Source organism: Ambystoma mexicanum, unplaced genomic scaffold (assembly GCF_040938575.1).
Source record: "Ambystoma mexicanum isolate Mex_15411 unplaced genomic scaffold, UKY_AmexF1_1 Mex_scaf34, whole genome shotgun sequence".
NCBI lineage: Eukaryota > Metazoa > Chordata > Amphibia > Caudata > Ambystomatidae > Ambystoma > Ambystoma mexicanum.
The window spans coordinates 2,263,919-2,288,264 of record NW_027182449.1 but is presented as its reverse complement, the minus strand read 5'-3'; the positions used below and the strand labels follow the sequence as shown (position 1 = coordinate 2,288,264).

Here is a 24,346-nt window from a genome sequence, read left to right as displayed (position 1 = left end):
AATCCATCAGGCCTGTGGACCCCTGAACGGCCCAGGGCTGGCCCTCTTGACTGCAGCAAAATAAACTCTGCTGCACGAGCTTGGGCCCTGTGTGCAAACAACCTGACTCTGCACACTAAACTCTTTCTTTCTTTCACCAATAAATCAGGGGAAAGCGCGAACGCAGTCCCCCACTACCAGAAATAATGCAGTCGAGAATCCCGCATTTGGGGACATCGCAGGGGTCAGCAAATCCGATGTGCAATGGATGAGCCTCACCCTGGGAGCTCTGCCTTGCTGATCACAGATGCTCCCCTGCCAGGTAAGTATGAGTTGCGAGCCAGAGGGCAGGGCTTGGGCCTGTTCTGGAAGCCCCGCTAAGCGAGGGTGAGAAGGCCGGCCCTGACCCAGCCCCAGCCCTCCCGGAAGCCCTGAGCGTCTGCGGAGCTGCCTGTCCCACGTGCAGGGGGAAGCTCCGGCAGGCAGAGCCCAGCAGAAGAGGCACATTGTGGCACAGTTCATGTCTCCCACCAGGCCCTGCTCGGCCTGAGATTTGCATAAATTCGGACCTGGCTGCCAGCCAGCAGGCCCAGTCGGAAAGCGAGCAGGCCTGGCGCAGTGGGCCCACTGGCCCGTCGGCCCCAGGCGGGTCCATGGCCCTCCTGAGCCGACAGGTCACCCCGCTTAACAAGAGCGTCTCGGGTGGGGTGCCCCCCGCCAGGACACGGCAAGGCCGTGAAGGCAAGGCCCGATCGTGCCCGATCGGTGCTCGGACGGGGCGGGCGGCAGCGGCGGCCGGGAGCCAGTCTCACCCCTGCCCCCAAAACCCCAGGAGCTGGCTGGGCCTTCCTTAGGTTGGAGGGCCTGGGCGCGAAAGCAGAGCCCGGGCAGGGCAGGCTGGCTTCAAGAACTACCGGGGCACCTGATATCATGGGGCGCACAAGTCTGGGGTTAGGCACCTGTGCACTTCACCCCTCCAGTGAATGCTGGCCCTCTTGACCGCAGCAACATTCAGGGGCCCAACCTACACATGACACACATGACTTTCACATTTTTTTATTTCACCAATCCATCAGGCCTGTGGACCCCTGAACGGCCCAGGGCTGGCCCTCTTGACTGCAGCAAAATAAACTCTGCTGCACGAGCTTGGGCCCTGTGTGCAAACAACCTGACTCGCACACTAAACTCTTTCTTTCTTTCACCAATAAATCAGGGGAAAGCGCGAACGCAGTCCCCCACTACCAGAAATAATGCAGTCGAGAATCCCGCATTTGGGGACATCGCAGGGGTCAGCAAATCCGATGTGCAATGGAGGAGTCTCACCCTGGGAGCTCTGCCTTGCTGATCACAGATGCTCCCCTGCCAGGTAAGTATGAGTTGCGAGCCAGAGGGCAGGGCTTGGGCCTGTTCTGGAAGCCCCGCTAAGCGAGGGTGAGAAGGCCGGCCCTGACCCAGCCCCAGCCCTCCCGGAAGCCCTGAGCGTCTGCGGAGCTGCCTGTCCCACGTGCAGGGGGAAGCTCCGGCAGGCAGAGCCCAGCAGAAGAGGCACATTGTGGCACAGTTCATGTCTCCCACCAGGCCCTGCTCGGCCTGAGATTTGCATAAATTCGGACCTGGCTGCCAGCCAGCAGGCCCAGTCGGAAAGCGAGCAGGCCTGGCGCAGTGGGCCCACTGGCCCGTCGGCCCCAGGCGGGTCCATGGCCCTCCTGAGCCGACAGGTCACCCCGCTTAACAAGAGCGTCTCGGGTGGGGTGCCCCCCGCCAGGACACGGCAAGGCCCGATCGTGCCCGATCGGTGCTCGGACGGGGCGGGCGGCAGCGGCGGCCGGGAGCCAGTTTCACCCCTGCCCCCAAAACCCCAGGAGCTGGCTGGGCCTTCCTTAGGTTGGAGGGCCTGGGCGCGAAAGCAGAGCCCGGGCAGGGCAGGCTGGCTTCAAGAACTACCGGGGCACCTGATATCATGGGGCGCACAAGTCTGGGGTTAGGCACCTGTGCACTTCACCCCTCCAGTGAATGCTGGCCCTCTTGACCGCAGCAACATTCAGGGGCCCAACCTACACATGACACACATGACTTTCACATTTTTTTATTTCACCAATCCATCAGGCCTGTGGACCCCTGAACGGCCCAGGGCTGGCCCTCTTGACTGCAGCAAAATAAACTCTGCTGCACGAGCTTGGGCCCTGTGTGCAAACAACCTGACTCTGCACACTAAACTCTTTCTTTCTTTCACCAATAAATCAGGGGAAAGCGCGAACGCAGTCCCCCACTACCAGAAATAATGCAGTCGAGAATCCCGCATTTGGGGACATCGCAGGGGTCAGCAAATCCGATGTGCAATGGATGAGCCTCACCCTGGGAGCTCTGCCTTGCTGATCACAGATGCTCCCCTGCCAGGTAAGTATGAGTTGCGAGCCAGAGGGCAGGGCTTGGGCCTGTTCTGGAAGCCCCGCTAAGCGAGGGTGAGAAGGCCGGCCCTGACCCAGCCCCAGCCCTCCCGGAAGCCCTGAGCGTCTGCGGAGCTGCCTGTCCCACGTGCAGGGGGAAGCTCCGGCAGGCAGAGCCCAGCAGAAGAGGCACATTGTGGCACAGTTCATGTCTCCCACCAGGCCCTGCTCGGCCTGAGATTTGCATAAATTCGGACCTGGCTGCCAGCCAGCAGGCCCAGTCGGAAAGCGAGCAGGCCTGGCGCAGTGGGCCCACTGGCCCGTCGGCCCCAGGCGGGTCCATGGCCCTCCTGAGCCGACAGGTCACCCCGCTTAACAAGAGCGTCTCGGGTGGGGTGCCCCCCGCCAGGACACGGCAAGGCCGTGAAGGCAAGGCCCGATCGTGCCCGATCGGTGCTCGGACGGGGCGGGCGGCAGCGGCGGCCGGGAGCCAGTCTCACCCCTGCCCCCAAAACCCCAGGAGCTGGCTGGGCCTTCCTTAGGTTGGAGGGCCTGGGCGCGAAAGCAGAGCCCGGGCAGGGCAGGCTGGCTTCAAGAACTACCGGGGCACCTGATATCATGGGGCGCACAAGTCTGGGGTTAGGCACCTGTGCACTTCACCCCTCCAGTGAATGCTGGCCCTCTTGACCGCAGCAACATTCAGGGGCCCAACCTACACATGACACACATGACTTTCACATTTTTTTATTTCACCAATCCATCAGGCCTGTGGACCCCTGAACGGCCCAGGGCTGGCCCTCTTGACTGCAGCAAAATAAACTCTGCTGCACGAGCTTGGGCCCTGTGTGCAAACAACCTGACTCGCACACTAAACTCTTTCTTTCTTTCACCAATAAATCAGGGGAAAGCGCGAACGCAGTCCCCCACTACCAGAAATAATGCAGTCGAGAATCCCGCATTTGGGGACATCGCAGGGGTCAGCAAATCCGATGTGCAATGGAGGAGTCTCACCCTGGGAGCTCTGCCTTGCTGATCACAGATGCTCCCCTGCCAGGTAAGTATGAGTTGCGAGCCAGAGGGCAGGGCTTGGGCCTGTTCTGGAAGCCCCGCTAAGCGAGGGTGAGAAGGCCGGCCCTGACCCAGCCCCAGCCCTCCCGGAAGCCCTGAGCGTCTGCGGAGCTGCCTGTCCCACGTGCAGGGGGAAGCTCCGGCAGGCAGAGCCCAGCAGAAGAGGCACATTGTGGCACAGTTCATGTCTCCCACCAGGCCCTGCTCGGCCTGAGATTTGCATAAATTCGGACCTGGCTGCCAGCCAGCAGGCCCAGTCGGAAAGCGAGCAGGCCTGGCGCAGTGGGCCCACTGGCCCGTCGGCCCCAGGCGGGTCCATGGCCCTCCTGAGCCGACAGGTCACCCCGCTTAACAAGAGCGTCTCGGGTGGGGTGCCCCCCGCCAGGACACGGCAAGGCCGTGAAGGCAAGGCCCGATCGGTGCTCGGACGGGGCGGGCGGCAGCGGCGGCCGGGAGCCAGTCTCACCCCTGCCCCCAAAACCCCAGGAGCTGGCTGGGCCTTCCTTAGGTTGGAGGGCCTGGGCGCGAAAGCAGAGCCCGGGCAGGGCAGGCTGGCTTCAAGAACTACCGGGGCACCTGATATCATGGGGCGCACAAGTCTGGGGTTAGGCACCTGTGCACTTCACCCCTCCAGTGAATGCTGGCCCTCTTGACCGCAGCAACATTCAGGGGCCCAACCTACACATGACACACATGACTTTCACATTTTTTTATTTCACCAATCCATCAGGCCTGTGGACCCCTGAACGGCCCAGGGCTGGCCCTCTTGACTGCAGCAAAATAAACTCTGCTGCACGAGCTTGGGCCCTGTGTGCAAACAACCTGACTCTGCACACTAAACTCTTTCTTTCTTTCACCAATAAATCAGGGGAAAGCGCGAACGCAGTCCCCCACTACCAGAAATAATGCAGTCGAGAATCCCGCATTTGGGGACATCGCAGGGGTCAGCAAATCCGATGTGCAATGGATGAGCCTCACCCTGGGAGCTCTGCCTTGCTGATCACAGATGCTCCCCTGCCAGGTAAGTATGAGTTGCGAGCCAGAGGGCAGGGCTTGGGCCTGTTCTGGAAGCCCCGCTAAGCGAGGGTGAGAAGGCCGGCCCTGACCCAGCCCCAGCCCTCCCGGAAGCCCTGAGCGTCTGCGGAGCTGCCTGTCCCACGTGCAGGGGGAAGCTCCGGCAGGCAGAGCCCAGCAGAAGAGGCACATTGTGGCACAGTTCATGTCTCCCACCAGGCCCTGCTCGGCCTGAGATTTGCATAAATTCGGACCTGGCTGCCAGCCAGCAGGCCCAGTCGGAAAGCGAGCAGGCCTGGCGCAGTGGGCCCACTGGCCCGTCGGCCCCAGGCGGGTCCATGGCCCTCCTGAGCCGACAGGTCACCCCGCTTAACAAGAGCGTCTCGGGTGGGGTGCCCCCCGCCAGGACACGGCAAGGCCCGATCGTGCCCGATCGGTGCTCGGACGGGGCGGGCGGCAGCGGCGGCCGGGAGCCAGTTTCACCCCTGCCCCCAAAACCCCAGGAGCTGGCTGGGCCTTCCTTAGGTTGGAGGGCCTGGGCGCGAAAGCAGAGCCCGGGCAGGGCAGGCTGGCTTCAAGAACTACCGGGGCACCTGATATCATGGGGCGCACAAGTCTGGGGTTAGGCACCTGTGCACTTCACCCCTCCAGTGAATGCTGGCCCTCTTGACCGCAGCAACATTCAGGGGCCCAACCTACACATGACACACATGACTTTCACATTTTTTTATTTCACCAATCCATCAGGCCTGTGGACCCCTGAACGGCCCAGGGCTGGCCCTCTTGACTGCAGCAAAATAAACTCTGCTGCACGAGCTTGGGCCCTGTGTGCAAACAACCTGACTCTGCACACTAAACTCTTTCTTTCTTTCACCAATAAATCAGGGGAAAGCGCGAACGCAGTCCCCCACTACCAGAAATAATGCAGTCGAGAATCCCGCATTTGGGGACATCGCAGGGGTCAGCAAATCCGATGTGCAATGGATGAGCCTCACCCTGGGAGCTCTGCCTTGCTGATCACAGATGCTCCCCTGCCAGGTAAGTATGAGTTGCGAGCCAGAGGGCAGGGCTTGGGCCTGTTCTGGAAGCCCCGCTAAGCGAGGGTGAGAAGGCCGGCCCTGACCCAGCCCCAGCCCTCCCGGAAGCCCTGAGCGTCTGCGGAGCTGCCTGTCCCACGTGCAGGGGGAAGCTCCGGCAGGCAGAGCCCAGCAGAAGAGGCACATTGTGGCACAGTTCATGTCTCCCACCAGGCCCTGCTCGGCCTGAGATTTGCATAAATTCGGACCTGGCTGCCAGCCAGCAGGCCCAGTCGGAAAGCGAGCAGGCCTGGCGCAGTGGGCCCACTGGCCCGTCGGCCCCAGGCGGGTCCATGGCCCTCCTGAGCCGACAGGTCACCCCGCTTAACAAGAGCGTCTCGGGTGGGGTGCCCCCCGCCAGGACACGGCAAGGCCGTGAAGGCAAGGCCCGATCGTGCCCGATCGGTGCTCGGACGGGGCGGGCGGCAGCGGCGGCCGGGAGCCAGTCTCACCCCTGCCCCCAAAACCCCAGGAGCTGGCTGGGCCTTCCTTAGGTTGGAGGGCCTGGGCGCGAAAGCAGAGCCCGGGCAGGGCAGGCTGGCTTCAAGAACTACCGGGGCACCTGATATCATGGGGCGCACAAGTCTGGGGTTAGGCACCTGTGCACTTCACCCCTCCAGTGAATGCTGGCCCTCTTGACCGCAGCAACATTCAGGGGCCCAACCTACACATGACACACATGACTTTCACATTTTTTTATTTCACCAATCCATCAGGCCTGTGGACCCCTGAACGGCCCAGGGCTGGCCCTCTTGACTGCAGCAAAATAAACTCTGCTGCACGAGCTTGGGCCCTGTGTGCAAACAACCTGACTCGCACACTAAACTCTTTCTTTCTTTCACCAATAAATCAGGGGAAAGCGCGAACGCAGTCCCCCACTACCAGAAATAATGCAGTCGAGAATCCCGCATTTGGGGACATCGCAGGGGTCAGCAAATCCGATGTGCAATGGAGGAGTCTCACCCTGGGAGCTCTGCCTTGCTGATCACAGATGCTCCCCTGCCAGGTAAGTATGAGTTGCGAGCCAGAGGGCAGGGCTTGGGCCTGTTCTGGAAGCCCCGCTAAGCGAGGGTGAGAAGGCCGGCCCTGACCCAGCCCCAGCCCTCCCGGAAGCCCTGAGCGTCTGCGGAGCTGCCTGTCCCACGTGCAGGGGGAAGCTCCGGCAGGCAGAGCCCAGCAGAAGAGGCACATTGTGGCACAGTTCATGTCTCCCACCAGGCCCTGCTCGGCCTGAGATTTGCATAAATTCGGACCTGGCTGCCAGCCAGCAGGCCCAGTCGGAAAGCGAGCAGGCCTGGCGCAGTGGGCCCACTGGCCCGTCGGCCCCAGGCGGGTCCATGGCCCTCCTGAGCCGACAGGTCACCCCGCTTAACAAGAGCGTCTCGGGTGGGGTGCCCCCCGCCAGGACACGGCAAGGCCGTGAAGGCAAGGCCCGATCGGTGCTCGGACGGGGCGGGCGGCAGCGGCGGCCGGGAGCCAGTCTCACCCCTGCCCCCAAAACCCCAGGAGCTGGCCGGGCCTTCCTTAGGTTGGAGGGCCTGGGCGCGAAAGCAGAGCCCGGGCAGGGCAGGCTGGCTTCAAGAACTACCGGGGCACCTGATATCATGGGGCGCACAAGTCTGGGGTTAGGCACCTGTGCACTTCACCCCTCCAGTGAATGCTGGCCCTCTTGACCGCAGCAACATTCAGGGGCCCAACCTACACATGACACACATGACTTTCACATTTTTTTATTTCACCAATCCATCAGGCCTGTGGACCCCTGAACGGCCCAGGGCTGGCCCTCTTGACTGCAGCAAAATAAACTCTGCTGCACGAGCTTGGTCCCTGTGAGCAAACAACCTGACTCGCACACTAAACTCTTTCTTTCTTTCACCAATAAATCAGGGGAAAGCGCGAACGCAGTCCCCCACTACCAGAAATAATGCAGTCGAGAATCCCGCATTTGGGGACATCGCAGGGGTCAGCAAATCCGATGTGCAATGGATGAGCCTCACCCTGGGAGCTCTGCCTTGCTGATCACAGATGCTCCCCTGCCAGGTAAGTATGAGTTGCGAGCCAGAGGGCAGGGCTTGGGCCTGTTCTGGAAGCCCCGCTAAGCGAGGGTGAGAAGGCCGGCCCTGACCCAGCCCCAGCCCTCCCGGAAGCCCTGAGCGTCTGCGGAGCTGCCTGTCCCACGTGCAGGGGGAAGCTCCGGCAGGCAGAGCCCAGCAGAAGAGGCACATTGTGGCACAGTTCATGTCTCCCACCAGGCCCTGCTCGGCCTGAGATTTGCATAAATTCGGACCTGGCTGCCAGCCAGCAGGCCCAGTCGGAAAGCGAGCAGGCCTGGCGCAGTGGGCCCACTGGCCCGTCGGCCCCAGGCGGGTCCATGGCCCTCCTGAGCCGACAGGTCACCCCGCTTAACAAGAGCGTCTCGGGTGGGGTGCCCCCCGCCAGGACACGGCAAGGCCCGATCGTGCCCGATCGGTGCTCGGACGGGGCGGGCGGCAGCGGCGGCCGGGAGCCAGTTTCACCCCTGCCCCCAAAACCCCAGGAGCTGGCTGGGCCTTCCTTAGGTTGGAGGGCCTGGGCGCGAAAGCAGAGCCCGGGCAGGGCAGGCTGGCTTCAAGAACTACCGGGGCACCTGATATCATGGGGCGCACAAGTCTGGGGTTAGGCACCTGTGCACTTCACCCCTCCAGTGAATGCTGGCCCTCTTGACCGCAGCAACATTCAGGGGCCCAACCTACACATGACACACATGACTTTCACATTTTTTTATTTCACCAATCCATCAGGCCTGTGGACCCCTGAACGGCCCAGGGCTGGCCCTCTTGACTGCAGCAAAATAAACTCTGCTGCACGAGCTTGGGCCCTGTGTGCAAACAACCTGACTCGCACACTAAACTCTTTCTTTCTTTCACCAATAAATCAGGGGAAAGCGCGAACGCAGTCCCCCACTACCAGAAATAATGCAGTCGAGAATCCCGCATTTGGGGACATCGCAGGGGTCAGCAAATCCGATGTGCAATGGATGAGCCTCACCCTGGGAGCTCTGCCTTGCTGATCACAGATGCTCCCCTGCCAGGTAAGTATGAGTTGCGAGCCAGAGGGCAGGGCTTGGGCCTGTTCTGGAAGCCCCGCTAAGCGAGGGTGAGAAGGCCGGCCCTGACCCAGCCCCAGCCCTCCCGGAAGCCCTGAGCGTCTGCGGAGCTGCCTGTCCCACGTGCAGGGGGAAGCTCCGGCAGGCAGAGCCCAGCAGAAGAGGCACATTGTGGCACAGTTCATGTCTCCCACCAGGCCCTGCTCGGCCTGAGATTTGCATAAATTCGGACCTGGCTGCCAGCCAGCAGGCCCAGTCGGAAAGCGAGCAGGCCTGGCGCAGTGGGCCCACTGGCCCGTCGGCCCCAGGCGGGTCCATGGCCCTCCTGAGCCGACAGGTCACCCCGCTTAACAAGAGCGTCTCGGGTGGGGTGCCCCCCGCCAGGACACGGCAAGGCCCGATCGTGCCCGATCGGTGCTCGGACGGGGCGGGCGGCAGCGGCGGCCGGGAGCCAGTTTCACCCCTGCCCCCAAAACCCCAGGAGCTGGCTGGGCCTTCCTTAGGTTGGAGGGCCTGGGCGCGAAAGCAGAGCCCGGGCAGGGCAGGCTGGCTTCAAGAACTACCGGGGCACCTGATATCATGGGGCGCACAAGTCTGGGGTTAGGCACCTGTGCACTTCACCCCTCCAGTGAATGCTGGCCCTCTTGACCGCAGCAACATTCAGGGGCCCAACCTACACATGACACACATGACTTTCACATTTTTTTATTTCACCAATCCATCAGGCCTGTGGACCCCTGAACGGCCCAGGGCTGGCCCTCTTGACTGCAGCAAAATAAACTCTGCTGCACGAGCTTGGGCCCTGTGTGCAAACAACCTGACTCGCACACTAAACTCTTTCTTTCTTTCACCAATAAATCAGGGGAAAGCGCGAACGCAGTCCCCCACTACCAGAAATAATACAGTCGAGAATCCCGCATTTGGGGACATCGCAGGGGTCAGCAAATCCGATGTGCAATGGATGAGCCTCACCCTGGGAGCTCTGCCTTGCTGATCACAGATGCTCCCCTGCCAGGTAAGTATGAGTTGCGAGCCAGAGGGCAGGGCTTGGGCCTGTTCTGGAAGCCCCGCTAAGCGAGGGTGAGAAGGCCGGCCCTGACCCAGCCCCAGCCCTCCCGGAAGCCCTGAGCGTCTGCGGAGCTGCCTGTCCCACGTGCAGGGGGAAGCTCCGGCAGGCAGAGCCCAGCAGAAGAGGCACATTGTGGCACAGTTCATGTCTCCCACCAGGCCCTGCTCGGCCTGAGATTTGCATAAATTCGGACCTGGCTGCCAGCCAGCAGGCCCAGTCGGAAAGCGAGCAGGCCTGGCGCAGTGGGCCCACTGGCCCGTCGGCCCCAGGCGGGTCCATGGCCCTCCTGAGCCGACAGGTCACCCCGCTTAACAAGAGCGTCTCGGGTGGGGTGCCCCCCGCCAGGACACGGCAAGGCCCGATCGTGCCCGATCGGTGCTCGGACGGGGCGGGCGGCAGCGGCGGCCGGGAGCCAGTTTCACCCCTGCCCCCAAAACCCCAGGAGCTGGCTGGGCCTTCCTTAGGTTGGAGGGCCTGGGCGCGAAAGCAGAGCCCGGGCAGGGCAGGCTGGCTTCAAGAACTACCGGGGCACCTGATATCATGGGGCGCACAAGTCTGGGGTTAGGCACCTGTGCACTTCACCCCTCCAGTGAATGCTGGCCCTCTTGACCGCAGCAACATTCAGGGGCCCAACCTACACATGACACACATGACTTTCACATTTTTTTATTTCACCAATCCATCAGGCCTGTGGACCCCTGAACGGCCCAGGGCTGGCCCTCTTGACTGCAGCAAAATAAACTCTGCTGCACGAGCTTGGGCCCTGTGTGCAAACAACCTGACTCGCACACTAAACTCTTTCTTTCTTTCACCAATAAATCAGGGGAAAGCGCGAACGCAGTCCCCCACTACCAGAAATAATGCAGTCGAGAATCCCGCATTTGGGGACATCGCAGGGGTCAGCAAATCCGATGTGCAATGGATGAGCCTCACCCTGGGAGCTCTGCCTTGCTGATCACAGATGCTCCCCTGCCAGGTAAGTATGAGTTGCGAGCCAGAGGGCAGGGCTTGGGCCTGTTCTGGAAGCCCCGCTAAGCGAGGGTGAGAAGGCCGGCCCTGACCCAGCCCCAGCCCTCCCGGAAGCCCTGAGCGTCTGCGGAGCTGCCTGTCCCACGTGCAGGGGGAAGCTCCGGCAGGCAGAGCCCAGCAGAAGAGGCACATTGTGGCACAGTTCATGTCTCCCACCAGGCCCTGCTCGGCCTGAGATTTGCATAAATTCGGACCTGGCTGCCAGCCAGCAGGCCCAGTCGGAAAGCGAGCAGGCCTGGCGCAGTGGGCCCACTGGCCCGTCGGCCCCAGGCGGGTCCATGGCCCTCCTGAGCCGACAGGTCACCCCGCTTAACAAGAGCGTCTCGGGTGGGGTGCCCCCCGCCAGGACACGGCAAGGCCGTGAAGGCAAGGCCCGATCGTGCCCGATCGGTGCTCGGACGGGGCGGGCGGCAGCGGCGGCCGGGAGCCAGTCTCACCCCTGCCCCCAAAACCCCAGGAGCTGGCTGGGCCTTCCTTAGGTTGGAGGGCCTGGGCGCGAAAGCAGAGCCCGGGCAGGGCAGGCTGGCTTCAAGAACTACCGGGGCACCTGATATCATGGGGCGCACAAGTCTGGGGTTAGGCACCTGTGCACTTCACCCCTCCAGTGAATGCTGGCCCTCTTGACCGCAGCAACATTCAGGGGCCCAACCTACACATGACACACATGACTTTCACATTTTTTTATTTCACCAATCCATCAGGCCTGTGGACCCCTGAACGGCCCAGGGCTGGCCCTCTTGACTGCAGCAAAATAAACTCTGCTGCACGAGCTTGGGCCCTGTGTGCAAACAACCTGACTCGCACACTAAACTCTTTCTTTCTTTCACCAATAAATCAGGGGAAAGCGCGAACGCAGTCCCCCACTACCAGAAATAATGCAGTCGAGAATCCCGCATTTGGGGACATCGCAGGGGTCAGCAAATCCGATGTGCAATGGAGGAGTCTCACCCTGGGAGCTCTGCCTTGCTGATCACAGATGCTCCCCTGCCAGGTAAGTATGAGTTGCGAGCCAGAGGGCAGGGCTTGGGCCTGTTCTGGAAGCCCCGCTAAGCGAGGGTGAGAAGGCCGGCCCTGACCCAGCCCCAGCCCTCCCGGAAGCCCTGAGCGTCTGCGGAGCTGCCTGTCCCACGTGCAGGGGGAAGCTCCGGCAGGCAGAGCCCAGCAGAAGAGGCACATTGTGGCACAGTTCATGTCTCCCACCAGGCCCTGCTCGGCCTGAGATTTGCATAAATTCGGACCTGGCTGCCAGCCAGCAGGCCCAGTCGGAAAGCGAGCAGGCCTGGCGCAGTGGGCCCACTGGCCCGTCGGCCCCAGGCGGGTCCATGGCCCTCCTGAGCCGACAGGTCACCCCGCTTAACAAGAGCGTCTCGGGTGGGGTGCCCCCCGCCAGGACACGGCAAGGCCCGATCGTGCCCGATCGGTGCTCGGACGGGGCGGGCGGCAGCGGCGGCCGGGAGCCAGTTTCACCCCTGCCCCCAAAACCCCAGGAGCTGGCTGGGCCTTCCTTAGGTTGGAGGGCCTGGGCGCGAAAGCAGAGCCCGGGCAGGGCAGGCTGGCTTCAAGAACTACCGGGGCACCTGATATCATGGGGCGCACAAGTCTGGGGTTAGGCACCTGTGCACTTCACCCCTCCAGTGAATGCTGGCCCTCTTGACCGCAGCAACATTCAGGGGCCCAACCTACACATGACACACATGACTTTCACATTTTTTTATTTCACCAATCCATCAGGCCTGTGGACCCCTGAACGGCCCAGGGCTGGCCCTCTTGACTGCAGCAAAATAAACTCTGCTGCACGAGCTTGGGCCCTGTGTGCAAACAACCTGACTCGCACACTAAACTCTTTCTTTCTTTCACCAATAAATCAGGGGAAAGCGCGAACGCAGTCCCCCACTACCAGAAATAATACAGTCGAGAATCCCGCATTTGGGGACATCGCAGGGGTCAGCAAATCCGATGTGCAATGGATGAGCCTCACCCTGGGAGCTCTGCCTTGCTGATCACAGATGCTCCCCTGCCAGGTAAGTATGAGTTGCGAGCCAGAGGGCAGGGCTTGGGCCTGTTCTGGAAGCCCCGCTAAGCGAGGGTGAGAAGGCCGGCCCTGACCCAGCCCCAGCCCTCCCGGAAGCCCTGAGCGTCTGCGGAGCTGCCTGTCCCACGTGCAGGGGGAAGCTCCGGCAGGCAGAGCCCAGCAGAAGAGGCACATTGTGGCACAGTTCATGTCTCCCACCAGGCCCTGCTCGGCCTGAGATTTGCATAAATTCGGACCTGGCTGCCAGCCAGCAGGCCCAGTCGGAAAGCGAGCAGGCCTGGCGCAGTGGGCCCACTGGCCCGTCGGCCCCAGGCGGGTCCATGGCCCTCCTGAGCCGACAGGTCACCCCGCTTAACAAGAGCGTCTCGGGTGGGGTGCCCCCCGCCAGGACACGGCAAGGCCCGATCGTGCCCGATCGGTGCTCGGACGGGGCGGGCGGCAGCGGCGGCCGGGAGCCAGTTTCACCCCTGCCCCCAAAACCCCAGGAGCTGGCTGGGCCTTCCTTAGGTTGGAGGGCCTGGGCGCGAAAGCAGAGCCCGGGCAGGGCAGGCTGGCTTCAAGAACTACCGGGGCACCTGATATCATGGGGCGCACAAGTCTGGGGTTAGGCACCTGTGCACTTCACCCCTCCAGTGAATGCTGGCCCTCTTGACCGCAGCAACATTCAGGGGCCCAACCTACACATGACACACATGACTTTCACATTTTTTTATTTCACCAATCCATCAGGCCTGTGGACCCCTGAACGGCCCAGGGCTGGCCCTCTTGACTGCAGCAAAATAAACTCTGCTGCACGAGCTTGGGCCCTGTGTGCAAACAACCTGACTCTGCACACTAAACTCTTTCTTTCTTTCACCAATAAATCAGGGGAAAGCGCGAACGCAGTCCCCCACTACCAGAAATAATGCAGTCGAGAATCCCGCATTTGGGGACATCGCAGGGGTCAGCAAATCCGATGTGCAATGGATGAGCCTCACCCTGGGAGCTCTGCCTTGCTGATCACAGATGCTCCCCTGCCAGGTAAGTATGAGTTGCGAGCCAGAGGGCAGGGCTTGGGCCTGTTCTGGAAGCCCCGCTAAGCGAGGGTGAGAAGGCCGGCCCTGACCCAGCCCCAGCCCTCCCGGAAGCCCTGAGCGTCTGCGGAGCTGCCTGTCCCACGTGCAGGGGGAAGCTCCGGCAGGCAGAGCCCAGCAGAAGAGGCACATTGTGGCACAGTTCATGTCTCCCACCAGGCCCTGCTCGGCCTGAGATTTGCATAAATTCGGACCTGGCTGCCAGCCAGCAGGCCCAGTCGGAAAGCGAGCAGGCCTGGCGCAGTGGGCCCACTGGCCCGTCGGCCCCAGGCGGGTCCATGGCCCTCCTGAGCCGACAGGTCACCCCGCTTAACAAGAGCGTCTCGGGTGGGGTGCCCCCCGCCAGGACACGGCAAGGCCCGATCGTGCCCGATCGGTGCTCGGACGGGGCGGGCGGCAGCGGCGGCCGGGAGCCAGTTTCACCCCTGCCCCCAAAACCCCAGGAGCTGGCTGGGCCTTCCTTAGGTTGGAGGGCCTGGGCGCGAAAGCAGAGCCCGGGCAGGGCAGGCTGGCTTCAAGAACTACCGGGGCACCTGATATCATGGGGCGCACAAGTCTGGGGTTAGGCACCTGTGCACTTCACCCCTCCAGTGAATGCTGGCCCTCTTGACCGCAGCAACATTCAGGGGCCCAACCTACACATGACACACATGACTTTCACATTTTTTTATTTCACCAATCCATCAGGCCTGTGGACCCCTGAACGGCCCAGGGCTGGCCCTCTTGACTGCAGCAAAATAAACTCTGCTGCACGAGCTTGGGCCCTGTGTGCAAACAACCTGACTCGCACACTAAACTCTTTCTTTCTTTCACCAATAAATCAGGGGAAAGCGCGAACGCAGTCCCCCACTACCAGAAATAATGCAGTCGAGAATCCCGCATTTGGGGACATCGCAGGGGTCAGCAAATCCGATGTGCAATGGAGGAGTCTCACCCTGGGAGCTCTGCCTTGCTGATCACAGATGCTCCCCTGCCAGGTAAGTATGAGTTGCGAGCCAGAGGGCAGGGCTTGGGCCTGTTCTGGAAGCCCCGCTAAGCGAGGGTGAGAAGGCCGGCCCTGACCCAGCCCCAGCCCTCCCGGAAGCCCTGAGCGTCTGCGGAGCTGCCTGTCCCACGTGCAGGGGGAAGCTCCGGCAGGCAGAGCCCAGCAGAAGAGGCACATTGTGGCACAGTTCATGTCTCCCACCAGGCCCTGCTCGGCCTGAGATTTGCATAAATTCGGACCTGGCTGCCAGCCAGCAGGCCCAGTCGGAAAGCGAGCAGGCCTGGCGCAGTGGGCCCACTGGCCCGTCGGCCCCAGGCGGGTCCATGGCCCTCCTGAGCCGACAGGTCACCCCGCTTAACAAGAGCGTCTCGGGTGGGGTGCCCCCCGCCAGGACACGGCAAGGCCCGATCGTGCCCGATCGGTGCTCGGACGGGGCGGGCGGCAGCGGCGGCCGGGAGCCAGTTTCACCCCTGCCCCCAAAACCCCAGGAGCTGGCTGGGCCTTCCTTAGGTTGGAGGGCCTGGGCGCGAAAGCAGAGCCCGGGCAGGGCAGGCTGGCTTCAAGAACTACCGGGGCACCTGATATCATGGGGCGCACAAGTCTGGGGTTAGGCACCTGTGCACTTCACCCCTCCAGTGAATGCTGGCCCTCTTGACCGCAGCAACATTCAGGGGCCCAACCTACACATGACACACATGACTTTCACATTTTTTTATTTCACCAATCCATCAGGCCTGTGGACCCCTGAACGGCCCAGGGCTGGCCCTCTTGACTGCAGCAAAATAAACTCTGCTGCACGAGCTTGGGCCCTGTGTGCAAACAACCTGACTCGCACACTAAACTCTTTCTTTCTTTCACCAATAAATCAGGGGAAAGCGCGAACGCAGTCCCCCACTACCAGAAATAATACAGTCGAGAATCCCGCATTTGGGGACATCGCAGGGGTCAGCAAATCCGATGTGCAATGGATGAGCCTCACCCTGGGAGCTCTGCCTTGCTGATCACAGATGCTCCCCTGCCAGGTAAGTATGAGTTGCGAGCCAGAGGGCAGGGCTTGGGCCTGTTCTGGAAGCCCCGCTAAGCGAGGGTGAGAAGGCCGGCCCTGACCCAGCCCCAGCCCTCCCGGAAGCCCTGAGCGTCTGCGGAGCTGCCTGTCCCACGTGCAGGGGGAAGCTCCGGCAGGCAGAGCCCAGCAGAAGAGGCACATTGTGGCACAGTTCATGTCTCCCACCAGGCCCTGCTCGGCCTGAGATTTGCATAAATTCGGACCTGGCTGCCAGCCAGCAGGCCCAGTCGGAAAGCGAGCAGGCCTGGCGCAGTGGGCCCACTGGCCCGTCGGCCCCAGGCGGGTCCATGGCCCTCCTGAGCCGACAGGTCACCCCGCTTAACAAGAGCGTCTCGGGTGGGGTGCCCCCCGCCAGGACACGGCAAGGCCCGATCGTGCCCGATCGGTGCTCGGACGGGGCGGGCGGCAGCGGCGGCCGGGAGCCAGTTTCACCCCTGCCCCCAAAACCCCAGGAGCTGGCTGGGCCTTCCTTAGGTTGGAGGGCCTGGGCGCGAAAGCAGAGCCCGGGCAGGGCAGGCTGGCTTCAAGAACTACCGGGGCACCTGATATCATGGGGCGCACAAGTCTGGGGTTAGGCACCTGTGCACTTCACCCCTCCAGTGAATGCTGGCCCTCTTGACCGCAGCAACATTCAGGGGCCCAACCTACACATGACACACATGACTTTCACATTTTTTTATTTCACCAATCCATCAGGCCTGTGGACCCCTGAACGGCCCAGGGCTGGCCCTCTTGACTGCAGCAAAATAAACTCTGCTGCACGAGCTTGGGCCCTGTGTGCAAACAACCTGACTCTGCACACTAAACTCTTTCTTTCTTTCACCAATAAATCAGGGGAAAGCGCGAACGCAGTCCCCCACTACCAGAAATAATGCAGTCGAGAATCCCGCATTTGGGGACATCGCAGGGGTCAGCAAATCCGATGTGCAATGGATGAGCCTCACCCTGGGAGCTCTGCCTTGCTGATCACAGATGCTCCCCTGCCAGGTAAGTATGAGTTGCGAGCCAGAGGGCAGGGCTTGGGCCTGTTCTGGAAGCCCCGCTAAGCGAGGGTGAGAAGGCCGGCCCTGACCCAGCCCCAGCCCTCCCGGAAGCCCTGAGCGTCTGCGGAGCTGCCTGTCCCACGTGCAGGGGGAAGCTCCGGCAGGCAGAGCCCAGCAGAAGAGGCACATTGTGGCACAGTTCATGTCTCCCACCAGGCCCTGCTCGGCCTGAGATTTGCATAAATTCGGACCTGGCTGCCAGCCAGCAGGCCCAGTCGGAAAGCGAGCAGGCCTGGCGCAGTGGGCCCACTGGCCCGTCGGCCCCAGGCGGGTCCATGGCCCTCCTGAGCCGACAGGTCACCCCGCTTAACAAGAGCGTCTCGGGTGGGGTGCCCCCCGCCAGGACACGGCAAGGCCCGATCGTGCCCGATCGGTGCTCGGACGGGGCGGGCGGCAGCGGCGGCCGGGAGCCAGTTTCACCCCTGCCCCCAAAACCCCAGGAGCTGGCTGGGCCTTCCTTAGGTTGGAGGGCCTGGGCGCGAAAGCAGAGCCCGGGCAGGGCAGGCTGGCTTCAAGAACTACCGGGGCACCTGATATCATGGGGCGCACAAGTCTGGGGTTAGGCACCTGTGCACTTCACCCCTCCAGTGAATGCTGGCCCTCTTGACCGCAGCAACATTCAGGGGCCCAACCTACACATGACACACATGACTTTCACATTTTTTTATTTCACCAATCCATCAGGCCTGTGGACCCCTGAACGGCCCAGGGCTGGCCCTCTTGACTGCAGCAAAATAAACTCTGCTGCACGAGCTTGGGCCCTGTGTGCAAACAACCTGACTCGCACACTAAACTCTTTCTTTCTTTCACCAATAAATCAGGGGAAAGCGCGAACGCAGTCCCCCACTACCAGAAATAATGCAGTCGAGAATCCCGCATTTGGGGACATCGCAGGGGTCAGCAAATCCGATGTGCAATGGAGGAGTCTCACCCTGGGAGCTCTGCCTTGCTGATCACAGATGCTCCCCTGCCAGGTAAGTATGAGTTGCGAGCCAGAGGGCAGGGCTTGGGCCTGTTCTGGAAGCCCCGCTAAGCGAGGGTGAGAAGGCCGGCCCTGACCCAGCCCCAGCCCTCCCGGAAGCCCTGAGCGTCTGCGGAGCTGCCTGTCCCACGTGCAGGGGGAAGCTCCGGCAGGCAGAGCCCAGCAGAAGAGGCACATTGTGGCACAGTTCATGTCTCCCACCAGGCCCTGCTCGGCCTGAGATTTGCATAAATTCGGACCTGGCTGCCAGCCAGCAGGCCCAGTCGGAAAGCGAGCAGGCCTGGCGCAGTGGGCCCACTGGCCCGTCGGCCCCAGGCGGGTCCATGGCCCTCCTGAGCCGACAGGTCACCCCGCTTAACAAGAGCGTCTCGGGTGGGGTGCCCCCCGCCAGGACACGGCAAGGCCCGATCGTGCCCGATCGGTGCTCGGACGGGGCGGGCGGCAGCGGCGGCCGGGAGCCAGTTTCACCCCTGCCCCCAAAACCCCAGGAGCTGGCTGGGCCTTCCTTAGGTTGGAGGGCCTGGGCGCGAAAGCAGAGCCCGGGCAGGGCAGGCTGGCTTCAAGAACTACCGGGGCACCTGATATCATGGGGCGCACAAGTCTGGGGTTAGGCACCTGTGCACTTCACCCCTCCAGTGAATGCTGGCCCTCTTGACCGCAGCAACATTCAGGGGCCCAACCTACACATGACACACATGACTTTCACATTTTTTTATTTCACCAATCCATCAGGCCTGTGGACCCCTGAACGGCCCAGGGCTGGCCCTCTTGACTGCAGCAAAATAAACTCTGCTGCACGAGCTTGGGCCCTGTGTGCAAACAACCTGACTCGCACACTAAACTCTTTCTTTCTTTCACCAATAAATCAGGGGAAAGCGCGAACGCAGTCCCCCACTACCAGAAATAATACAGTCGAGAATCCCGCATTTGGGGACATCGCAGGGGTCAGCAAATCCGATGTGCAATGGATGAGCCTCACCCTGGGAGCTCTGCCTTGCTGATCACAGATGCTCCCCTGCCAGGTAAGTATGAGTTGCGAGCCAGAGGGCAGGGCTTGGGCCTGTTCTGGAAGCCCCGCTAAGCGAGGGTGAGAAGGCCGGCCCTGACCCAGCCCCAGCCCTCCCGGAAGCCCTGAGCGTCTGCGGAGCTGCCTGTCCCACGTGCAGGGGGAAGCTCCGGCAGGCAGAGCCCAGCAGAAGAGGCACATTGTGGCACAGTTCATGTCTCCCACCAGGCCCTGCTCGGCCTGAGATTTGCATAAATTCGGACCTGGCTGCCAGCCAGCAGGCCCAGTCGGAAAGCGAGCAGGCCTGGCGCAGTGGGCCCACTGGCCCGTCGGCCCCAGGCGGGTCCATGGCCCTCCTGAGCCGACAGGTCACCCCGCTTAACAAGAGCGTCTCGGGTGGGGTGCCCCCCGCCAGGACACGATCGTGCCCGATCGGTGCTCGGACGGGGCGGGCGGCAGCGGCGGCCGGGAGCCAGTTTCACCCCTGCCCCCAAAACCCCAGGAGCTGGCTGGGCCTTCCTTAGGTTGGAGGGCCTGGGCGCGAAAGCAGAGCCCGGGCAGGGCAGGCTGGCTTCAAGAACTACCGGGGCACCTGATATCATGGGGCGCACAAGTCTGGGGTTAGGCACCTGTGCACTTCACCCCTCCAGTGAATGCTGGCCCTCTTGACCGCAGCAACATTCAGGGGCCCAACCTACACATGACACACATGACTTTCACATTTTTTTATTTCACCAATCCATCAGGCCTGTGGACCCCTGAACGGCCCAGGGCTGGCCCTCTTGACTGCAGCAAAATAAACTCTGCTGCACGAGCTTGGGCCCTGTGTGCAAACAACCTGACTCTGCACACTAAACTCTTTCTTTCTTTCACCAATAAATCAGGGGAAAGCGCGAACGCAGTCCCCCACTACCAGAAATAATGCAGTCGAGAATCCCGCATTTGGGGACATCGCAGGGGTCAGCAAATCCGATGTGCAATGGATGAGCCTCACCCTGGGAGCTCTGCCTTGCTGATCACAGATGCTCCCCTGCCAGGTAAGTATGAGTTGCGAGCCAGAGGGCAGGGCTTGGGCCTGTTCTGGAAGCCCCGCTAAGCGAGGGTGAGAAGGCCGGCCCTGACCCAGCCCCAGCCCTCCCGGAAGCCCTGAGCGTCTGCGGAGCTGCCTGTCCCACGTGCAGGGGGAAGCTCCGGCAGGCAGAGCCCAGCAGAAGAGGCACATTGTGGCACAGTTCATGTCTCCCACCAGGCCCTGCTCGGCCTGAGATTTGCATAAATTCGGACCTGGCTGCCAGCCAGCAGGCCCAGTCGGAAAGCGAGCAGGCCTGGCGCAGTGGGCCCACTGGCCCGTCGGCCCCAGGCGGGTCCATGGCCCTCCTGAGCCGACAGGTCACCCCGCTTAACAAGAGCGTCTCGGGTGGGGTGCCCCCCGCCAGGACACGGCAAGGCCGTGAAGGCAAGGCCCGATCGTGCCCGATCCGGTGCTCGGACGGGGCGGGCGGCAGCGGCGGCCGGGAGCCAGTCTCACCCCTGCCCCCAAAACCCCAGGAGCTGGCTGGGCCTTCCTTAGGTTGGAGGGCCTGGGCGCGAAAGCAGAGCCCGGGCAGGGCAGGCTGGCTTCAAGAACTACCGGGGCACCTGATATCATGGGGCGCACAAGTCTGGGGTTAGGCACCTGTGCACTTCACCCCTCCAGTGAATGCTGGCCCTCTTGACCGCAGCAACATTCAGGGGCCCAACCTACACATGACACACATGACTTTCACATTTTTTTATTTCACCAATCCATCAGGCCTGTGGACCCCTGAACGGCCCAGGGCTGGCCCTCTTGACTGCAGCAAAATAAACTCTGCTGCACGAGCTTGGGCCCTGTGTGCAAACAACCTGACTCGCACACTAAACTCTTTCTTTCTTTCACCAATAAATCAGGGGAAAGCGCGAACGCAGTCCCCCACTACCAGAAATAATACAGTCGAGAATCCCGCATTTGGGGACATCGCAGGGGTCAGCAAATCCGATGTGCAATGGATGAGCCTCACCCTGGGAGCTCTGCCTTGCTGATCACAGATGCTCCCCTGCCAGGTAAGTATGAGTTGCGAGCCAGAGGGCAGGGCTTGGGCCTGTTCTGGAAGCCCCGCTAAGCGAGGGTGAGAAGGCCGGCCCTGACCCAGCCCCAGCCCTCCCGGAAGCCCTGAGCGTCTGCGGAGCTGCCTGTCCCACGTGCAGGGGGAAGCTCCGGCAGGCAGAGCCCAGCAGAAGAGGCACATTGTGGCACAGTTCATGTCTCCCACCAGGCCCTGCTCGGCCTGAGATTTGCATAAATTCGGACCTGGCTGCCAGCCAGCAGGCCCAGTCGGAAAGCGAGCAGGCCTGGCGCAGTGGGCCCACTGGCCCGTCGGCCCCAGGCGGGTCCATGGCCCTCCTGAGCCGACAGGTCACCCCGCTTAACAAGAGCGTCTCGGGTGGGGTGCCCCCCGCCAGGACACGGCAAGGCCCGATCGTGCCCGATCGGTGCTCGGACGGGGCGGGCGGCAGCGGCGGCCGGGAGCCAGTTTCACCCCTGCCCCCAAAACCCCAGGAGCTGGCTGGGCCTTCCTTAGGTTGGAGGGCCTGGGCGCGAAAGCAGAGCCCGGGCAGGGCAGGCTGGCTTCAAGAACTACCGGGGCACCTGATATCATGGGGCGCACAAGTCTGGGGTTAGGCACCTGTGCACTTCACCCCTCCAGTGAATGCTGGCCCTCTTGACCGCAGCAACATTCAGGGGCCCAACCTACACATGACACACATGACTTTCACATTTTTTTATTTCACCAATCCATCAGGCCTGTGGACCCCTGAACGGCCCAGGGCTGGCCCTCTTGACTGCAGCAAAATAAACTCTGCTGCACGAGCTTGGGCCCTGTGTGCAAACAACCTGACTCGCACACTAAACTCTTTCTTTCTTTCACCAATAAATCAGGGGAAAGCGCGAACGCAGTCCCCCACTACCAGAAATAATGCAGTCGAGAATCCCGCATTTGGGGACATCGCAGGGGTCAGCAAATCCGATGTGCAATGGATGAGCCTCACCCTGGGAGCTCTGCCTTGCTGATCACAGATGCTCCCCTGCCAGGTAAGTATGAGTTGCGAGCCAGAGGGCAGGGCTTGGGCCTGTTCTGGAAGCCCCGCTAAGCGAGGGTGAGAAGGCCGGCCCTGACCCAGCCCCAGCCCTCCCGGAAGCCCTGAGCGTCTGCGGAGCTGCCTGTCCCACGTGCAGGGGGAAGCTCCGGCAGGCAGAGCCCAGCAGAAGAGGCACATTGTGGCACAGTTCATGTCTCCCACCAGGCCCTGCTCGGCCTGAGATTTGCATAAATTCGGACCTGGCTGCCAGCCAGCAGGCCCAGTCGGAAAGCGAGCAGGCCTGGCGCAGTGGGCCCACTGGCCCGTCGGCCCCAGGCGGGTCCATGGCCCTCCTGAGCCGACAGGTCACCCCGCTTAACAAGAGCGTCTCGGGTGGGGTGCCCCCCGCCAGGACACGGCAAGGCCGTGAAGGCAAGGCCCGATCGTGCCCGATCGGTGCTCGGACGGGGCGGGCGGCAGCGGCGGCCGGGAGCCAGTCTCACCCCTGCCCCCAAAACCCCAGGAGCTGGCTGGGCCTTCCTTAGGTTGGAGGGCCTGGGCGCGAAAGCAGAGCCCGGGCAGGGCAGGCTGGCTTCAAGAACTACCGGGGCACCTGATATCATGGGGCGCACAAGTCTGGGGTTAGGCACCTGTGCACTTCACCCCTCCAGTGAATGCTGGCCCTCTTGACCGCAGCAACATTCAGGGGCCCAACCTACACATGACACACATGACTTACACATTTTTTTATTTCACCAATCCATCAGGCCTGTGGACCCCTGAACGGCCCAGGGCTGGCCCTCTTGACTGCAGCAAAATAAACTCTGCTGCACGAGCTTGGGCCCTGTGTGCAAACAACCTGACTCGCACACTAAACTCTTTCTTTCTTTCACCAATAAATCAGGGGAAAGCGCGAACGCAGTCCCCCACTACCAGAAATAATGCAGTCGAGAATCCCGCATTTGGGGACATCGCAGGGGTCAGCAAATCCGATGTGCAATGGAGGAGTCTCACCCTGGGAGCTCTGCCTTGCTGATCACAGATGCTCCCCTGCCAGGTAAGTATGAGTTGCGAGCCAGAGGGCAGGGCTTGGGCCTGTTCTGGAAGCCCCGCTAAGCGAGGGTGAGAAGGCCGGCCCTGACCCAGCCCCAGCCCTCCCGGAAGCCCTGAGCGTCTGCGGAGCTGCCTGTCCCACGTGCAGGGGGAAGCTCCGGCAGGCAGAGCCCAGCAGAAGAGGCACATTGTGGCACAGTTCATGTCTCCCACCAGGCCCTGCTCGGCCTGAGATTTGCATAAATTCGGACCTGGCTGCCAGCCAGCAGGCCCAGTCGGAAAGCGAGCAGGCCTGGCGCAGTGGGCCCACTGGCCCGTCGGCCCCAGGCGGGTCCATGGCCCTCCTGAGCCGACAGGTCACCCCGCTTAACAAGAGCGTCTCGGGTGGGGTGCCCCCCGCCAGGACACGGCAAGGCCCGATCGTGCCCGATCGGTGCTCGGACGGGGCGGGCGGCAGCGGCGGCCGGGAGCCAGTTTCACCCCTGCCCCCAAAACCCCAGGAGCTGGCTGGGCCTTCCTTAGGTTGGAGGGCCTGGGCGCGAAAGCAGAGCCCGGGCAGGGCAGGCTGGCTTCAAGAACTACCGGGGCACCTGATATCATGGGGCGCACAAGTCTGGGGTTAGGCACCTGTGCACTTCACCCCTCCAGTGAATGCTGGCCCTCTTGACCGCAGCAACATTCAGGGGCCCAACCTACACATGACACACATGACTTTCACATTTTTTTATTTCACCAATCCATCAGGCCTGTGGACCCCTGAACGGCCCAGGGCTGGCCCTCTTGACTGCAGCAAAATAAACTCTGCTGCACGAGCTTGGGCCCTGTGTGCAAACAACCTGACTCGCACACTAAACTCTTTCTTTCTTTCACCAATAAATCAGGGGAAAGCGCGAACGCAGTCCCCCACTACCAGAAATAATACAGTCGAGAATCCCGCATTTGGGGACATCGCAGGGGTCAGCAAATCCGATGTGCAATGGATGAGCCTCACCCTGGGAGCTCTGCCTTGCTGATCACAGATGCTCCCCTGCCAGGTAAGTATGAGTTGCGAGCCAGAGGGCAGGGCTTGGGCCTGTTCTGGAAGCCCCGCTAAGCGAGGGTGAGAAGGCCGGCCCTGACCCAGCCCCAGCCCTCCCGGAAGCCCTGAGCGTCTGCGGAGCTGCCTGTCCCACGTGCAGGGGGAAGCTCCGGCAGGCAGAGCCCAGCAGAAGAGGCACATTGTGGCACAGTTCATGTCTCCCACCAGGCCCTGCTCGGCCTGAGATTTGCATAAATTCGGACCTGGCTGCCAGCCAGCAGG

At 62.1% G+C, this 24,346-nt stretch overlaps 24 non-coding genes across 24 annotated transcripts; all 24 read right to left on the bottom strand.

Annotated features, from left to right (window-relative positions):
• Window positions 1–145: 145 nt before the first annotated feature.
• LOC138558257 (U1 spliceosomal RNA) lies at window positions 146–309 on the bottom strand. The gene has a single exon (XR_011298409.1). It is a non-coding gene; the product is annotated as a U1 spliceosomal RNA (small nuclear RNA).
• Window positions 310–1,189: 880 nt separating this feature from the next.
• LOC138558601 (U1 spliceosomal RNA) lies at window positions 1,190–1,353 on the bottom strand. Its single transcript, XR_011298744.1, has one exon. It is a non-coding gene; the product is annotated as a U1 spliceosomal RNA (small nuclear RNA).
• An 867-nt stretch (window positions 1,354–2,220) lies between these two features.
• Window positions 2,221–2,384, bottom strand: LOC138558256 (U1 spliceosomal RNA). Its single transcript, XR_011298408.1, has one exon. It is a non-coding gene; the product is annotated as a U1 spliceosomal RNA (small nuclear RNA).
• An 880-nt stretch (window positions 2,385–3,264) lies between these two features.
• On the bottom strand, window positions 3,265–3,428 carry LOC138558600 (U1 spliceosomal RNA). Its single transcript, XR_011298743.1, has one exon. It is a non-coding gene; the product is annotated as a U1 spliceosomal RNA (small nuclear RNA).
• Window positions 3,429–4,299: 871 nt separating this feature from the next.
• LOC138558255 (U1 spliceosomal RNA) lies at window positions 4,300–4,463 on the bottom strand. The gene has a single exon (XR_011298407.1). It is a non-coding gene; the product is annotated as a U1 spliceosomal RNA (small nuclear RNA).
• Window positions 4,464–5,330: 867 nt separating this feature from the next.
• On the bottom strand, window positions 5,331–5,494 carry LOC138558254 (U1 spliceosomal RNA). The gene has a single exon (XR_011298406.1). It is a non-coding gene; the product is annotated as a U1 spliceosomal RNA (small nuclear RNA).
• Window positions 5,495–6,374: 880 nt separating this feature from the next.
• LOC138558599 (U1 spliceosomal RNA) lies at window positions 6,375–6,538 on the bottom strand. The gene has a single exon (XR_011298742.1). It is a non-coding gene; the product is annotated as a U1 spliceosomal RNA (small nuclear RNA).
• An 870-nt stretch (window positions 6,539–7,408) lies between these two features.
• On the bottom strand, window positions 7,409–7,572 carry LOC138558253 (U1 spliceosomal RNA). The gene has a single exon (XR_011298405.1). It is a non-coding gene; the product is annotated as a U1 spliceosomal RNA (small nuclear RNA).
• An 866-nt stretch (window positions 7,573–8,438) lies between these two features.
• LOC138558251 (U1 spliceosomal RNA) lies at window positions 8,439–8,602 on the bottom strand. The gene has a single exon (XR_011298403.1). It is a non-coding gene; the product is annotated as a U1 spliceosomal RNA (small nuclear RNA).
• An 866-nt stretch (window positions 8,603–9,468) lies between these two features.
• Window positions 9,469–9,632, bottom strand: LOC138558391 (U1 spliceosomal RNA). The gene has a single exon (XR_011298541.1). It is a non-coding gene; the product is annotated as a U1 spliceosomal RNA (small nuclear RNA).
• Window positions 9,633–10,498: 866 nt separating this feature from the next.
• On the bottom strand, window positions 10,499–10,662 carry LOC138558250 (U1 spliceosomal RNA). The gene has a single exon (XR_011298402.1). It is a non-coding gene; the product is annotated as a U1 spliceosomal RNA (small nuclear RNA).
• Window positions 10,663–11,542: 880 nt separating this feature from the next.
• On the bottom strand, window positions 11,543–11,706 carry LOC138558598 (U1 spliceosomal RNA). The gene has a single exon (XR_011298741.1). It is a non-coding gene; the product is annotated as a U1 spliceosomal RNA (small nuclear RNA).
• An 866-nt stretch (window positions 11,707–12,572) lies between these two features.
• Window positions 12,573–12,736, bottom strand: LOC138558390 (U1 spliceosomal RNA). The gene has a single exon (XR_011298540.1). It is a non-coding gene; the product is annotated as a U1 spliceosomal RNA (small nuclear RNA).
• Window positions 12,737–13,603: 867 nt separating this feature from the next.
• LOC138558249 (U1 spliceosomal RNA) lies at window positions 13,604–13,767 on the bottom strand. The gene has a single exon (XR_011298401.1). It is a non-coding gene; the product is annotated as a U1 spliceosomal RNA (small nuclear RNA).
• An 866-nt stretch (window positions 13,768–14,633) lies between these two features.
• LOC138558597 (U1 spliceosomal RNA) lies at window positions 14,634–14,797 on the bottom strand. The gene has a single exon (XR_011298740.1). It is a non-coding gene; the product is annotated as a U1 spliceosomal RNA (small nuclear RNA).
• Window positions 14,798–15,663: 866 nt separating this feature from the next.
• LOC138558389 (U1 spliceosomal RNA) lies at window positions 15,664–15,827 on the bottom strand. Its single transcript, XR_011298539.1, has one exon. It is a non-coding gene; the product is annotated as a U1 spliceosomal RNA (small nuclear RNA).
• Window positions 15,828–16,694: 867 nt separating this feature from the next.
• On the bottom strand, window positions 16,695–16,858 carry LOC138558248 (U1 spliceosomal RNA). The gene has a single exon (XR_011298400.1). It is a non-coding gene; the product is annotated as a U1 spliceosomal RNA (small nuclear RNA).
• Window positions 16,859–17,724: 866 nt separating this feature from the next.
• LOC138558596 (U1 spliceosomal RNA) lies at window positions 17,725–17,888 on the bottom strand. Its single transcript, XR_011298739.1, has one exon. It is a non-coding gene; the product is annotated as a U1 spliceosomal RNA (small nuclear RNA).
• Window positions 17,889–18,754: 866 nt separating this feature from the next.
• Window positions 18,755–18,918, bottom strand: LOC138558388 (U1 spliceosomal RNA). The gene has a single exon (XR_011298538.1). It is a non-coding gene; the product is annotated as a U1 spliceosomal RNA (small nuclear RNA).
• An 857-nt stretch (window positions 18,919–19,775) lies between these two features.
• LOC138558247 (U1 spliceosomal RNA) lies at window positions 19,776–19,939 on the bottom strand. The gene has a single exon (XR_011298399.1). It is a non-coding gene; the product is annotated as a U1 spliceosomal RNA (small nuclear RNA).
• Window positions 19,940–20,820: 881 nt separating this feature from the next.
• On the bottom strand, window positions 20,821–20,984 carry LOC138558386 (U1 spliceosomal RNA). The gene has a single exon (XR_011298536.1). It is a non-coding gene; the product is annotated as a U1 spliceosomal RNA (small nuclear RNA).
• Window positions 20,985–21,850: 866 nt separating this feature from the next.
• LOC138558246 (U1 spliceosomal RNA) lies at window positions 21,851–22,014 on the bottom strand. Its single transcript, XR_011298398.1, has one exon. It is a non-coding gene; the product is annotated as a U1 spliceosomal RNA (small nuclear RNA).
• Window positions 22,015–22,894: 880 nt separating this feature from the next.
• LOC138558594 (U1 spliceosomal RNA) lies at window positions 22,895–23,058 on the bottom strand. Its single transcript, XR_011298738.1, has one exon. It is a non-coding gene; the product is annotated as a U1 spliceosomal RNA (small nuclear RNA).
• Window positions 23,059–23,924: 866 nt separating this feature from the next.
• Window positions 23,925–24,088, bottom strand: LOC138558385 (U1 spliceosomal RNA). Its single transcript, XR_011298535.1, has one exon. It is a non-coding gene; the product is annotated as a U1 spliceosomal RNA (small nuclear RNA).
• Between the last annotated feature and the right edge of the window lie 258 nt (window positions 24,089–24,346).